The sequence below is a fragment of the Corvus brachyrhynchos genome, unplaced genomic scaffold, assembly GCF_000691975.1.
Source record: "Corvus brachyrhynchos isolate BGI_N302 unplaced genomic scaffold, ASM69197v1 scaffold340, whole genome shotgun sequence".
Classification (NCBI taxonomy): Eukaryota; Metazoa; Chordata; class Aves; order Passeriformes; family Corvidae; genus Corvus; species Corvus brachyrhynchos.
This window is the reverse complement of record NW_008235987.1, coordinates 590,509-600,941: the sequence shown is the minus strand read 5'-3', so window position 1 is coordinate 600,941 and position 10,433 is coordinate 590,509. Positions and strand designations below refer to the sequence as shown.

General features: G+C 60.1%; 1 long non-coding RNA gene across 7 annotated transcripts in view; it reads left to right on the top strand.

The window, feature by feature from the left end:
• LOC108445644 overlaps positions 1–10,433 on the top strand; it is a 102,291-nt gene that overhangs the window by 31,277 nt on the left and 60,581 nt on the right. For 5 of the 7 annotated variants that reach the window (XR_001860592.1, XR_001860593.1, XR_001860598.1 and 2 more), the window contains exon 2: positions 9,681–9,796. This is a non-coding gene — a long non-coding RNA (uncharacterized LOC108445644). Of the gene's footprint in view, positions 1–3,194; positions 3,297–9,660; positions 9,797–10,433 lie in introns of those variants that run through there. The other 2 variants (XR_001860595.1, XR_001860599.1) reach the window with 2 other exon arrangements.

Below are 10,433 nucleotides of genomic sequence, written 5' to 3'. Positions count from 1 at the left end.
GGCGCGGCCGGGGGCTGCCGTCCCTGCGCCGGTGCGGCAGCGCTGTGGGACTGTGCTGGGTGGGAGCCCCGACCCCGCGGGGTCAGCCCTCCCTGCAGCGGCGTGTGGGACGCTGGACAAGGTTTTTGGGTGTGCAGCGCTGTTCAGCCGTGCACAGCCCTGGGGCCTGGCTGCGCCCCTCGGAGCCGTCCGGGTCTGACCACTGCCCACCCGCGGTCTGACCTCCTCCCGCTTCCTCTGCCGTGGATCCGTCAGTTAAGAAATCGATCCTTTGCCATGAGCCCGGTCTCCTTTTTTCTTTTAAATGGTGTCACTCTGCTATTTCCTGGCCTCTCTAATAGATTTTTATATAATCACTACAGTGCACTTTTAAAGAGCGATAGATCACGTTCATTGCTTTTCCCCGTGATTAATTTCCCATAATAGTCCTCTGTAACACCAAGGCAAAGAGAGGAGAGCAAAGAAAACCCCCACATTATCCACTTTGTGCTCCAAGTATAAATGAATTAGATTTAATTTTTGTTTAATTGTTTCCATAGCTCAGCCTCTGCTAACTTTGCAGGATAATTTATTTTGCAGTCTTGGGGAAAAGAAGGAAAGAAGGTCCCTGTGCCGCGCTTTGCCCGCAGCAGCCGTTAATTACAGCTGATTGCCTCCGCTGCCTGATGGAGCCGTGGATTGGAGGGTCCTGTCACACCCCAGGGCCATGGCGGGTGGGCTGAGAAGAGCCGAGCTGGGCATGTGGGATGTTCCCATGTGTCTTCACATCCAGGGAGTGTGATGTCAGAGTGGTGCGTTCCTCTCCCTGTAAGGGACCTTGGCTTCTGGGAATCGTATCCTATATCCCCTGCCTGGTGTCTGTGGGCAGCAGGGAGAGGAGGCTCTGGGAATCACTTCGCAGCATCCAGCATCCTCCACTCTTGCCAGCCCATAGCCACTGAAACCGGGCCCGTCCTGCCCCACCAGAGCATGGGAAGAGCAGTGGGACGGAGCCACCGCGTCCCCCTCCCGCGCGCCCATTAATCACTGACTGCGGGGGCATCGGGCCCTGCTTAAAATGCGCCGGCAGTGCCGAGGTGAGAGCAGGAGCTCGAGAGAGCCGCGGCTAATCTGCTCCCCCGGAGACGGGCTACCTTCGGCCTGTTAATCAGTTGCAGTAATTACAATCCCAACTTTACATGTGGAATGTTAATTAAAGGACGGGACATGGGGATCTGCAGCCTGGCAGCGAGTGGTGTGCCTGGTGGTGAGGGGTTGGGGGGGCTGGGGGTCGTGGGGCACCCCCCACACCTCAGGCTCATCTGCTGCTCCCTTCACTGAGCATGGAGATGGGGACAGGTGCTGGGGTGATGCCAGGGGGGGGGCAGGCAGGCTGTGGTTGCTGGCGTTTGGCACGGCCTCTGCTTTGCGGTTCTGTGGTGGCTGCTGCTTGCCTCTAAAATTGCTTTGCTGATGTGGATGGATGGATGGAAGGATGGATGGATGGATGGATTTGTTGGGAAACAGGATCATGCAGCTGGAGCTCCACTGCCCTCCCCGCTTCCTGCCCTGGCCCTGATTTCCCCATAACCTCCCTGAGCCTCTCCTTCTCTGGGCTGAGAGCCCGCCTCCCTCCCACTGTGTCTCTGACCTGTGCTCCAGCCTCTGAGCATCGCCACGGGCTTCTGCAAGATTCGCTCCTCCATATTCATCCCATCTGCACTGGGGAGCCCAAAGCTGGACACGGGATCCAGACACGGCCTTGTGGGGGGTGATGACAGAGCTGGCCGGGGTCACACTGCTGGCCTGTCCCTCAGTCCCAGAAGCGTGTTCCTGCCTGCACACCCATGGGCAGCTCAGCTCTGGGAACAGGGCTCAGCAATTTACTTCCTGAGCTTCATGGGGTCCCCCTGAGCAGCTCCACTCCCTGTCATACCCATCCTCCTCACTGGGGAGGAGACCCTCACAGGTCCTGCATTGGCTCATGCTCTCACAGGGTGCTGGTGCCTGTGCCAGGAGCTGGCGGGTGCTGCATGGGGCAGCAGGAGCCTGGGGTGCTGTGTGGATCCTGCAGGCAGAGCCCCGATTCCTGGTCTCTGCCTGGTCCCTGTCCTGTCCCTGCCTCTGCAGAGCCCCGTGCCATGAGGCTTTGAGCAGCATCGTCTGACCGACACTGAGCTGCGCTTGTCCCTTCGCTGTCCCCAAGGAATATGCGCTGTGCTGTCAGCCTGAGGCCCCTCCAGCTGCTGCATTGGTGCCCTTGGCTGCACTCTCCTGGCCCAGGGGGCTGGGGAGCCCTGGGGGTCGGGGCTGCCAGGAAGATCCTGTGGGTGCTTGCCATGGCTGAGAGCCTGGGTGCAAGACAAGAGCGGATCCCAGCTGAGCCCCCACTGAGCTGGAGGTGGTGGGTGTTCCTCACCCATCCCTGCGGATGGTGCAGGTGTTTTTTTGGAGGAGGGATGGTGGGGAGAACCTGGCTGGCAGCCGGTGGAGGTGGAGACCAGCCCCAGCATGGCCGGGGGAGTCATTAAAACCCCGGTCAGCAGCGGGGAGCGGCGCTGAGCAATCTGCTGGGGCGTCAGTGCCCTGGATTATTGCTGTGAGCAGCTGAAGGAGAGCAGAGAAGAGGCGTGAGCTGAGAGGAATGACAAAGAGGAGAAGGAGAGGAAGAGGCCCTGGAGGAGGAGGAGGAGGAGGGGGAGGCTGGATCAGTGCCGCAGGCAGTGCAGGGTGCTCCAGCAGTGATGCTCTGCTGTCCCGGCAACTGCCTGGTCCCCGCTCCCTGGGCAGGGTGTCCTGATGTGTGTCCTGTTGGCCCCAGGTGCCCTGTCCCTTGGCAGCCCCCTCCCCGCAGTTCCTGGGGCTGCCAGGCTCCTTTCTTGTGTTGCTTTTGTTTTCCCGACAGAGGTGGAGTTCTCAGGTCACTCAGATCCTGCTGTCACTTTCCCATGGGGTCTTAACCAGGTTCACTAAAGCTCCGCTGTCTCTTCAGCTATGCTGGCCATAAATCTGGGGAGGTCTCACTGGGCTGGTGCCAGTCTTTAGATGATCTGGCTTTTTGAAATAAGAAATGCTCTTCCTGGCATTTCTAACTCCCTCCCATCAGCGGCGGTGTTGGAAAGGGCAGGGGGGAGGACGCGTGCGCTGCGGCGGCGGCTCCAAGACGGTGCCGGGAGCTGCGGCCGTGCGGTGGCCGGGGGGGCTGGCAGGTGCAGAGCCCTGCACGGGGCTGGCTTCAGGGGCTTGGGTGAGTCCTGGGGGTGCCATCCCAGAGCCTTCGCCACGAGGAGCCTCGGCAGCATGGATGCTGCACCCAGGTAAGGGGACAAGGGACTGGCTCTTCCCAGAGTGGAGCACCGTGCCAGGCAGGCACTGCCATGGCAGAGCTGGGCACTACAGCTGGTGATGGCCCGTTTTGCCAGCGCACCTGGCCAGTGCTGCACTGAGGAGGAGTTGTGCTGGTGGTCGGTGTTTCTCCAAGAGGAGCCACGTTGTGTATTTGTTCTCCAGGCTTGGGATGAAGGACGATTCCTCAGGACCTTGCTGGCCTGGAGTGGGACAGGGTGTGAGTGTGGCTGGAGCTGCTGGTGTGCTGGGGGCAGTCAGGGCACAGGAGTCCACCTCAAGCCAGGAGGAGGAATTCCCATTCCCTGGCACCTGGCCCTGCATGGTTTCCAGTCAGTGGCCGATGGTGAGGGACAGGGTTTGAGATTCTGAATGAGAGGAGGAGCAGGATGGATCTGATGGACCCATCCCCAGGGAGTCCAGTGTCACCCCGAGAGCCCAGAGTGTGTGTGCAGGCAGGGCTCTGTGGCGGGGAGGCTGCTGGAATTGGGAGCAGGGACCGTGTGTGGCTGTGGTGGTTTTGGCCTCTCCCTGCCCTACCATGGCAGCAGCAGCTGCTTGTGGGGAGACCTGGAAGAGCCCAGTCTGGATCCACTGCTGTCCTCTTGAACTGTGTGAATCTGCTGTTGCCTCTGGTTGACCCCCCAGGCCCTTTCCTCCCATCTTGGAGCTCCTTGGATCTGCTCTGTGGTCTTTCTCTCTGCCCCTTGTTCCTCAGGTACTGCTCGCAGCCACATTTTGGTCCCACAGGAGGTGGCTCCTGGAGGCCGGAGCGCTGGTCCCAGAGCTTCTGCCAGCACAGATCCCACCTTGGGATCTTCATCCATGCTTCTGTGCTAGAAAGTGCTGGCATTTCTCCATGCAGCGACTTTCTCCTGACAAAGCCCCAGCTGGATCACCGTGAGAGACACACTGAGGATCTCTGTGTTTCCCCCGTGTGCTCCCTGACTGGTGGCAGGATCCCTGCTGCGGGAGTGAAGCCTCCTGCCACCTCCCTCGGTCCCCATCCCCTGTGGGGACAGGCTGCTCGTGGGGATCCTGTGGATGCTCCTCCTCCGGGCTGGGGACGGAGCTGGGAGCCTGCAGCAGCAGCAGCTCACAGGGGGCGAGCCAGTGGGATGTTCCCAGCTCTCAGCTCTGGCACATGGGACTGGCACCACTGCAGGCTGCCCTCCCTGGGTGCTGTGGACGTGGCGTGGCTCTCTGGGCGGTGGGCTGGTGCCATGGGGTGGCCGGTGTGGGAGCCGATGGCTCTGGTGTCACACAGCAGAACCCAGCCCCACGTTCTGGGCAGCCCCTTCCTGCAGCAGCACCAGATGCTTTCCCTGCAGTTTGAGTTTTCCCATCTCATTCATTTTAGAGATTAATTAAAGTGTTTCCCCTCCCTCTCTCCCAACCAACCTCCCTCCCTCCCTCTCTTTTCCCTGTTCCATACAGCTGCACATGGATTTTAGGGTCATGCTTGTTTACATCAGTTATATTTACATTAATGGGTGTTTTTTTTAGGAAAAACAGCAGAAATCCCATAAGAACAAATATTCTTTGTGTCCCACAAGTGGTCCTGTAGCCCCTCTGGGGTGGGGACGCCCTGGGCAGCCTGTCTTGCACCCCCCCAGAAGGTCTGCGTGGAGAGCTCTGCCATGGGCACACAGCATCTTTTGGGTACCGCTGTGAAGCGACCTCCAGTGCTTACAAGGTGGTTGGGTGGGTTTTCCATGTGCCCCTGGGTCGCATGCCTGGAGGTGGCAGCCAGGTCAGCTGCCTGTGTTTGCCAGGGATAATCCCCCATCCTGGCGCAGGGATGCTGCTAAACTGCCTTTGATGGGGCGGGCAGTGGGCTCGTTCTTTCATCAGGAGGTTGGATGAGGGAGAGCGTTAAGAAGAAGAAAGAGAAAGGGGAGGAGGAACGATAATTATTTTTTCCAATGGCTCTGAGCTGCTGGATGTCTTTAAAGCTCCCTTTGTGTTCCCGTGGGTCAGGCTGGGCAGAGCTGGCCCGGAGCTGTGTGGCGCGGCCGCCTTTGTCGGTGGGGCTGCGGTCTCGGCTATTAACCAGGATACGGAGACCCAGAGCCTCAGATCTTCCGTGTGGCTGGTGGGAGGAATGTGCAGGGCTGCCTTATCACGCTCATTTAACTGGTTAATACATCTTCAGAGCAAATAATGCGGGCTGGGGGTGAACTGCTTAACCAACCTCATTACTATTGTGCATTTAGCAGCTTGGAGAAAGATAATACCTTTCAGGTTTGACCCAATTTTAGTTTTTGTTGTCATAACCATGGAAAATCGACCTTCAGAGACCCTCAGCAGTGAGCCTGAATAGGAAGTGATTTACAGCAAAAGTGCTGTGTGGAATGCTTAATGCACTTGTGCAAGAAAACAGACTGCGACCAGCTCCTGGCATGCCTTTGCCACAGCGAGGGCTGCCCCAGCTCCTGGCACCCCTGTCCCTGCTGCAGGCGCTGCGGGCACTGCCCTGGCTGTGGGCACACCCTCCACGTGGGATGGGGCCCGTGCTGGCGCAGCTGTCCTGGGGCTGTGCTCGCCTGCACAGCGCTGTGTTTCCCTCACTGCGCTGCTGGGTGCTCCTCGGGTCAGCGGGGCCAGGGCTGGCCTGGGCACCTGCTTCCCTGGGCACCACTGCGGCCAGGGCCGGAGCTGCTCACTGTGGCGGTGAGGGGCCCTGTGGTCCGTGTGCACCCTGTGGTCAGTGTGCACCCCGTGGTCAGTATAGGGCCCTGTGGTCCGTGTGCACCCTGTGGTCAGTGTGCACCCCGTGGTCAGTATAGGGCCCTGTGGTCCGTGTGCACCCTGTGGTCAGTGTGCACCCCGTGGTCAGTGTGCACCCTGTGGTCAGTGTGCACCCTGTGGTCAGTATAGGACCCCGTGGTCAGTGTGCACCCTGTGGTCAGTGTGCACCCTGTGGTCAGTATAGGGCCCTGTGGTCAGTGTGCGCCCCACAATCCCCATGCACCCCTGAGCACCTCTTGGCCCGGGTGTGCTCAGCCTGGCCAAGCGTGCCAGGGCCCGGCTGTGCGATGCTGATTTTGGCCTTGGCCAGACTCTCCCACCACCGCCAGCCCGTGGCTTTTCGGCTGGTGGCCCTCGTCACCCAGTTTGTGCCGTGGGAGCAGTGACAGCCCTGACGCCACGGTGACAGCCCTGACGCCGCGCCGGCAGCGTTCCCACGGGTGAGATGTCACCCGCACCCGGCGGGGGTGGTTCCCATCGCCTTGGTTTTGTCTGTGGCAGGCAGAGACTTTCCCAGCTCCAGCAGTGGGGGTGCGTGGGACCTTCCTCTCGCTCATATGGGGAGGAGGGTGGCAGGGAGGTGACAAGCCTTCCTCCCCTTTCCCTGAGGCAGCTGCAAGTGTGGCTCTGCCACCCAAGCCTGTCTCTGTGCTGCTGCTGCTGCTGCTGTGGTGTGTGGGTGGTCCCTGTGGCACGGGATGCAGCTGACAGCAGCGCCTGGGGCTGGGGGAGTGCTGGGAGCGGGTGATGCCCACAGGGAGTGGGTGATACCCGTGGGCTGCAGGTGATGCCTGTGGGTTTCAGGCTCCCCCAGTACATCCCTGGGGCCCGAGGAGTGCTGGGAGCAGATGGTGCCCACAGCATGCAAGCTTCCCCAGCCCCCAGCTCAGCCCCAGCACCAAGGAGCTCTGCTCACTCCCGTGGGAGCTATGGGCAGGAGCGGGGTCCTGCCAGCCAGGGGGGCAGTGGGGCTGCAGCAGTGGGGGCATGCTTTCCTCCCTCCCCTCCCCAGGGCTGCATCAGGGTTGGGGCACGACGAGGGCAGGCAATGCTAGATCACTGTAATTCTGCTGTTTAGCAGCTGAAGGAGAAGCTGCTCCCTCAGCACAAGAGTTGAAACTCTTTAGCCTTCCTCTGTGTCACCTCCATGGCCATGGATACCTCCGGGTGTGACGTAAGTGAGACCCGGGGAAAAAACATCTTCTGTTTAGCATCAAAATCCTATTACCGAGCGCCGTGTTCTGCTGCACAGATATCAGCCGTGGCGCAGATAAGTGGGAAATAGCTCCTGGTTGGGCTGGAGCAGGAGCTGTATCTTGGGCTGCACAGGTGCCGAGTGCTGCTTCAGAGAGTTTGCTGCTGAAAGAAAATTGCTCTCCCCACTCCTCTGCAATCCAGGGAGAAGCACTGCGGGCACCTGCCTCCCGAGCTCCTGCTGAGCCCTGCTGAGGGGCATTTCTGTGACACCCCTCTGCCACGGTGGGGTCTGACAGAAGGCACTGGGCTGGGACCAGAACCGGCGTCCTTCTGGGAGCATGGAGGCAGCGGCAGAGGCTCAGCCTCCCAAAAATGAGCCGGTACAGCCCTGGTCCTGCCCTTCTGCAGCAGCCGCCAGGCTGGCCCAGGGATTGCGGATGCTGTGGGCAGCTGCATCATCTTTCCATCGCCTCCCTGAGGTGCTGCTGGCTTTGATAAAACCTCTCAGCCTTCCAGGGGTTGGCTTGTTGATCTAATCGCTGTGGTTTGGTGTGCAGTAAAAGCCCGGTGGCTCCTGAGGGAGATGCCCTGTAGGGATCAACAATCCACTTTCCCATCCCTCCTGGGGATGGAGCAATTTCCCAGTGGCAGGGTGCTGCAGGGATGCTGCCGACAGTGAGGGATGCTGCTGCTGCTGAGGGATGCTGCTGGGCTCCCAACACCACTGGGGGACATGCCAACCCCCGTCCTGCACTCACATGGGTTTGCTTTAGAAAATAGGAGGTGCTGAAAAATTTCTGCTGTGTTCAGTTTGTTTCAGCGATGCAATTGGGTTTTTCCAGTGTTTGTCTTATCCTCCACTTGCTGCACATGACTGGAGGGGTTCGGTCTGGGGCAAACCCCACAGTGTGAGTCCCTGCTGAGCCCCCAGCTCCACCGTGGTTCCTGGTCACACACGAACCACAGTGGGGAGGGAAGAGGGACTGGTGGCAGAGCCTGCAGAAGGGGACAGCCAGGGGGGTTTAGGGAAACGGCTGTGACGGACCAGCATTAAAGAGGCTGGGATGGAAGGGCTGGGGAGTGACACTGCTGAGCTCTAGCTGTGCCTGCTGATCAGGAGCAGAGCCTAATGAGCAGGACTAATGAAGCAGGAGGGGAATTCCAGCAAGTCTGGAGTGTGCCTGTGATGTTCACTGCATCTCTGTCCCCAAATCTGTGGTCTGTCCCCAAATCAGTGACGGGGCCCATCGCAAGGATGGCACCCACTCCCAGCAGCATGCTTGGTGTGCTGGGTGGCTGCAGCCTGCTCCTGGGGCCAGCATCCCAGCACCTCTGTAGGCTGCCTGTTGGATTTTTAGTGGCTCTGCACTGCTGGGAAGCCCATCCCTGTCTGGGTACTGCACTGCTGGGGTTATTGGAATGTGCTGGGATGTCCTGGCCAGCAGCCTGCCCCAGGGATTGCTGCAGAGCCAGCCTGGGGGGCCCGGCTCCCTTCCCGCCTCCCTCTTGGCCATGGCTGGTTCAGCGTCAGGAGGGGGATTCGCAGCCACACCACGGCGGGCAGGTCTTGTCTTCCTCTTCTCCTTGGTTTTTAATGAGCCAACCTTGGAGGACCTTGAGCGCCACTCCTGCAGCTCTGCTGTGACTTATCTCCCGGCTTCTGCCCCTGTTCCGCCGAGGGGATAAATCTCAGCTCCCGGTGTGGAGCCGGTGCTCTGAGCCCATCCCACCGCACGGTGCAGGCGTCGTAACTCACAGCAGGCAGGGGGGCTGCCTGGCCGAGGTGCCAGGGGGACGTCACTGCTCTGTGCTGTGATGGATGGGCTGCCTGGGGGAACAGGGAAAAAGTCCCATTACAATGGGGGACAAGCTGTTAAATTATCTCCTGTTCAACCTGGGTCGGGGAAAAGCAAACGTGGAGCTGGTGGCGGCCTTCAGAGAGCCTTCGGGGGAACAGGTGGGTTGGAGACTTCTTTCCTTTAGGAAGAAGTCCTTGCCTTTCCTTGTCTCCATCCCATGCACTCACCTGAGGCTGGCGCCGGTGCTCTCAGCGAGGCAGGACCAGCCCCAGCATTTTCTGTGTCAGTGCAGAGACTGGGACATGTCCCACTGGGGACCGTGAGCTGGGGACCTGCCCCATGCAGCCAAACCTTGCTCCCCGGCCGAGCACGCTTCCCTCTCTTTAGGGGCTTTACCGCTGGGCAGGGTCCTGCCTCTGCATGTCAGGGGCTGCTCCAGAGCTGCTCCCCAGCCGTGAGATAATTGTGCTGTTAAAGGAGTGGGCCAAGCGCGTGTGAGCCCCCGGAGCTGTGGCGTTCTGAGGCGCCGAGCTCTGCCACGTCCTCCTCCGTTATTAGCGGCGGTGCCTACACAGGGACGGGACTGGAGCCTCTCCCTCTCTCTTTCAGGCTGAGAAACTGCTGCTGTGAGACCCCGACGGCTCTTCCTGACGGCTTGGAGGGGGGAACACGAGTGTCTGCTCCCACCTGCCACCACACCTGAGGCACCTGCTCTTGGTCTTCAGGTACGTTGTTCCCACCCAGCAGTCCAGGTAGGGGAGGGTATGGAGATATTTTTTGATTGAGGATGAAGATGCTGCTTCCCGTGGCTGTGCCTGGGGCAGCAGCTCACAATCAGCCCACCAGGGACTTTGCACCAGCACTGGGTACAGGTCCTGTGTCCAGACTCTTGTGTGATGACCTGGCAAAGGGGAGCGTTGCTGGGAGAAGCCCCGTCTGCTCTAATCCTCGTGGCATATGGCGTGGGGGGGCTGGTCCTACCCATTGACCAGTCCCTGTCCTGCTCACTGTGGGAGTGTGGAGGTCCTGGAGCACAGGGGACCTTGGTGGTGCCCCTGCATGGGAAGGGGAGTGCGTGCCCATGATGCAGGCACAGCCCTGCACGTCGCTCCTGGCACCGACCGTGCTGCAAACTCCCCTCAGGACTGTGTGTGGCTCCGTGTGGTCTGGGCTGAACCCGTCCCCGTCAGTTCACATTACACAGACTGGAACCCCCCTCGTGCTGACGCCGGTCTGCACTGGGAGCTCGCACCAGCTTGAGGAGGAGCTAAAATTTAAAACTCTCGAAGGCAGTGGGACTCTCTCCTCCAGACGAGGAATTTTCCCTGTTTGTTCCCAGCACTGCAAGCACCCACAGGTTCA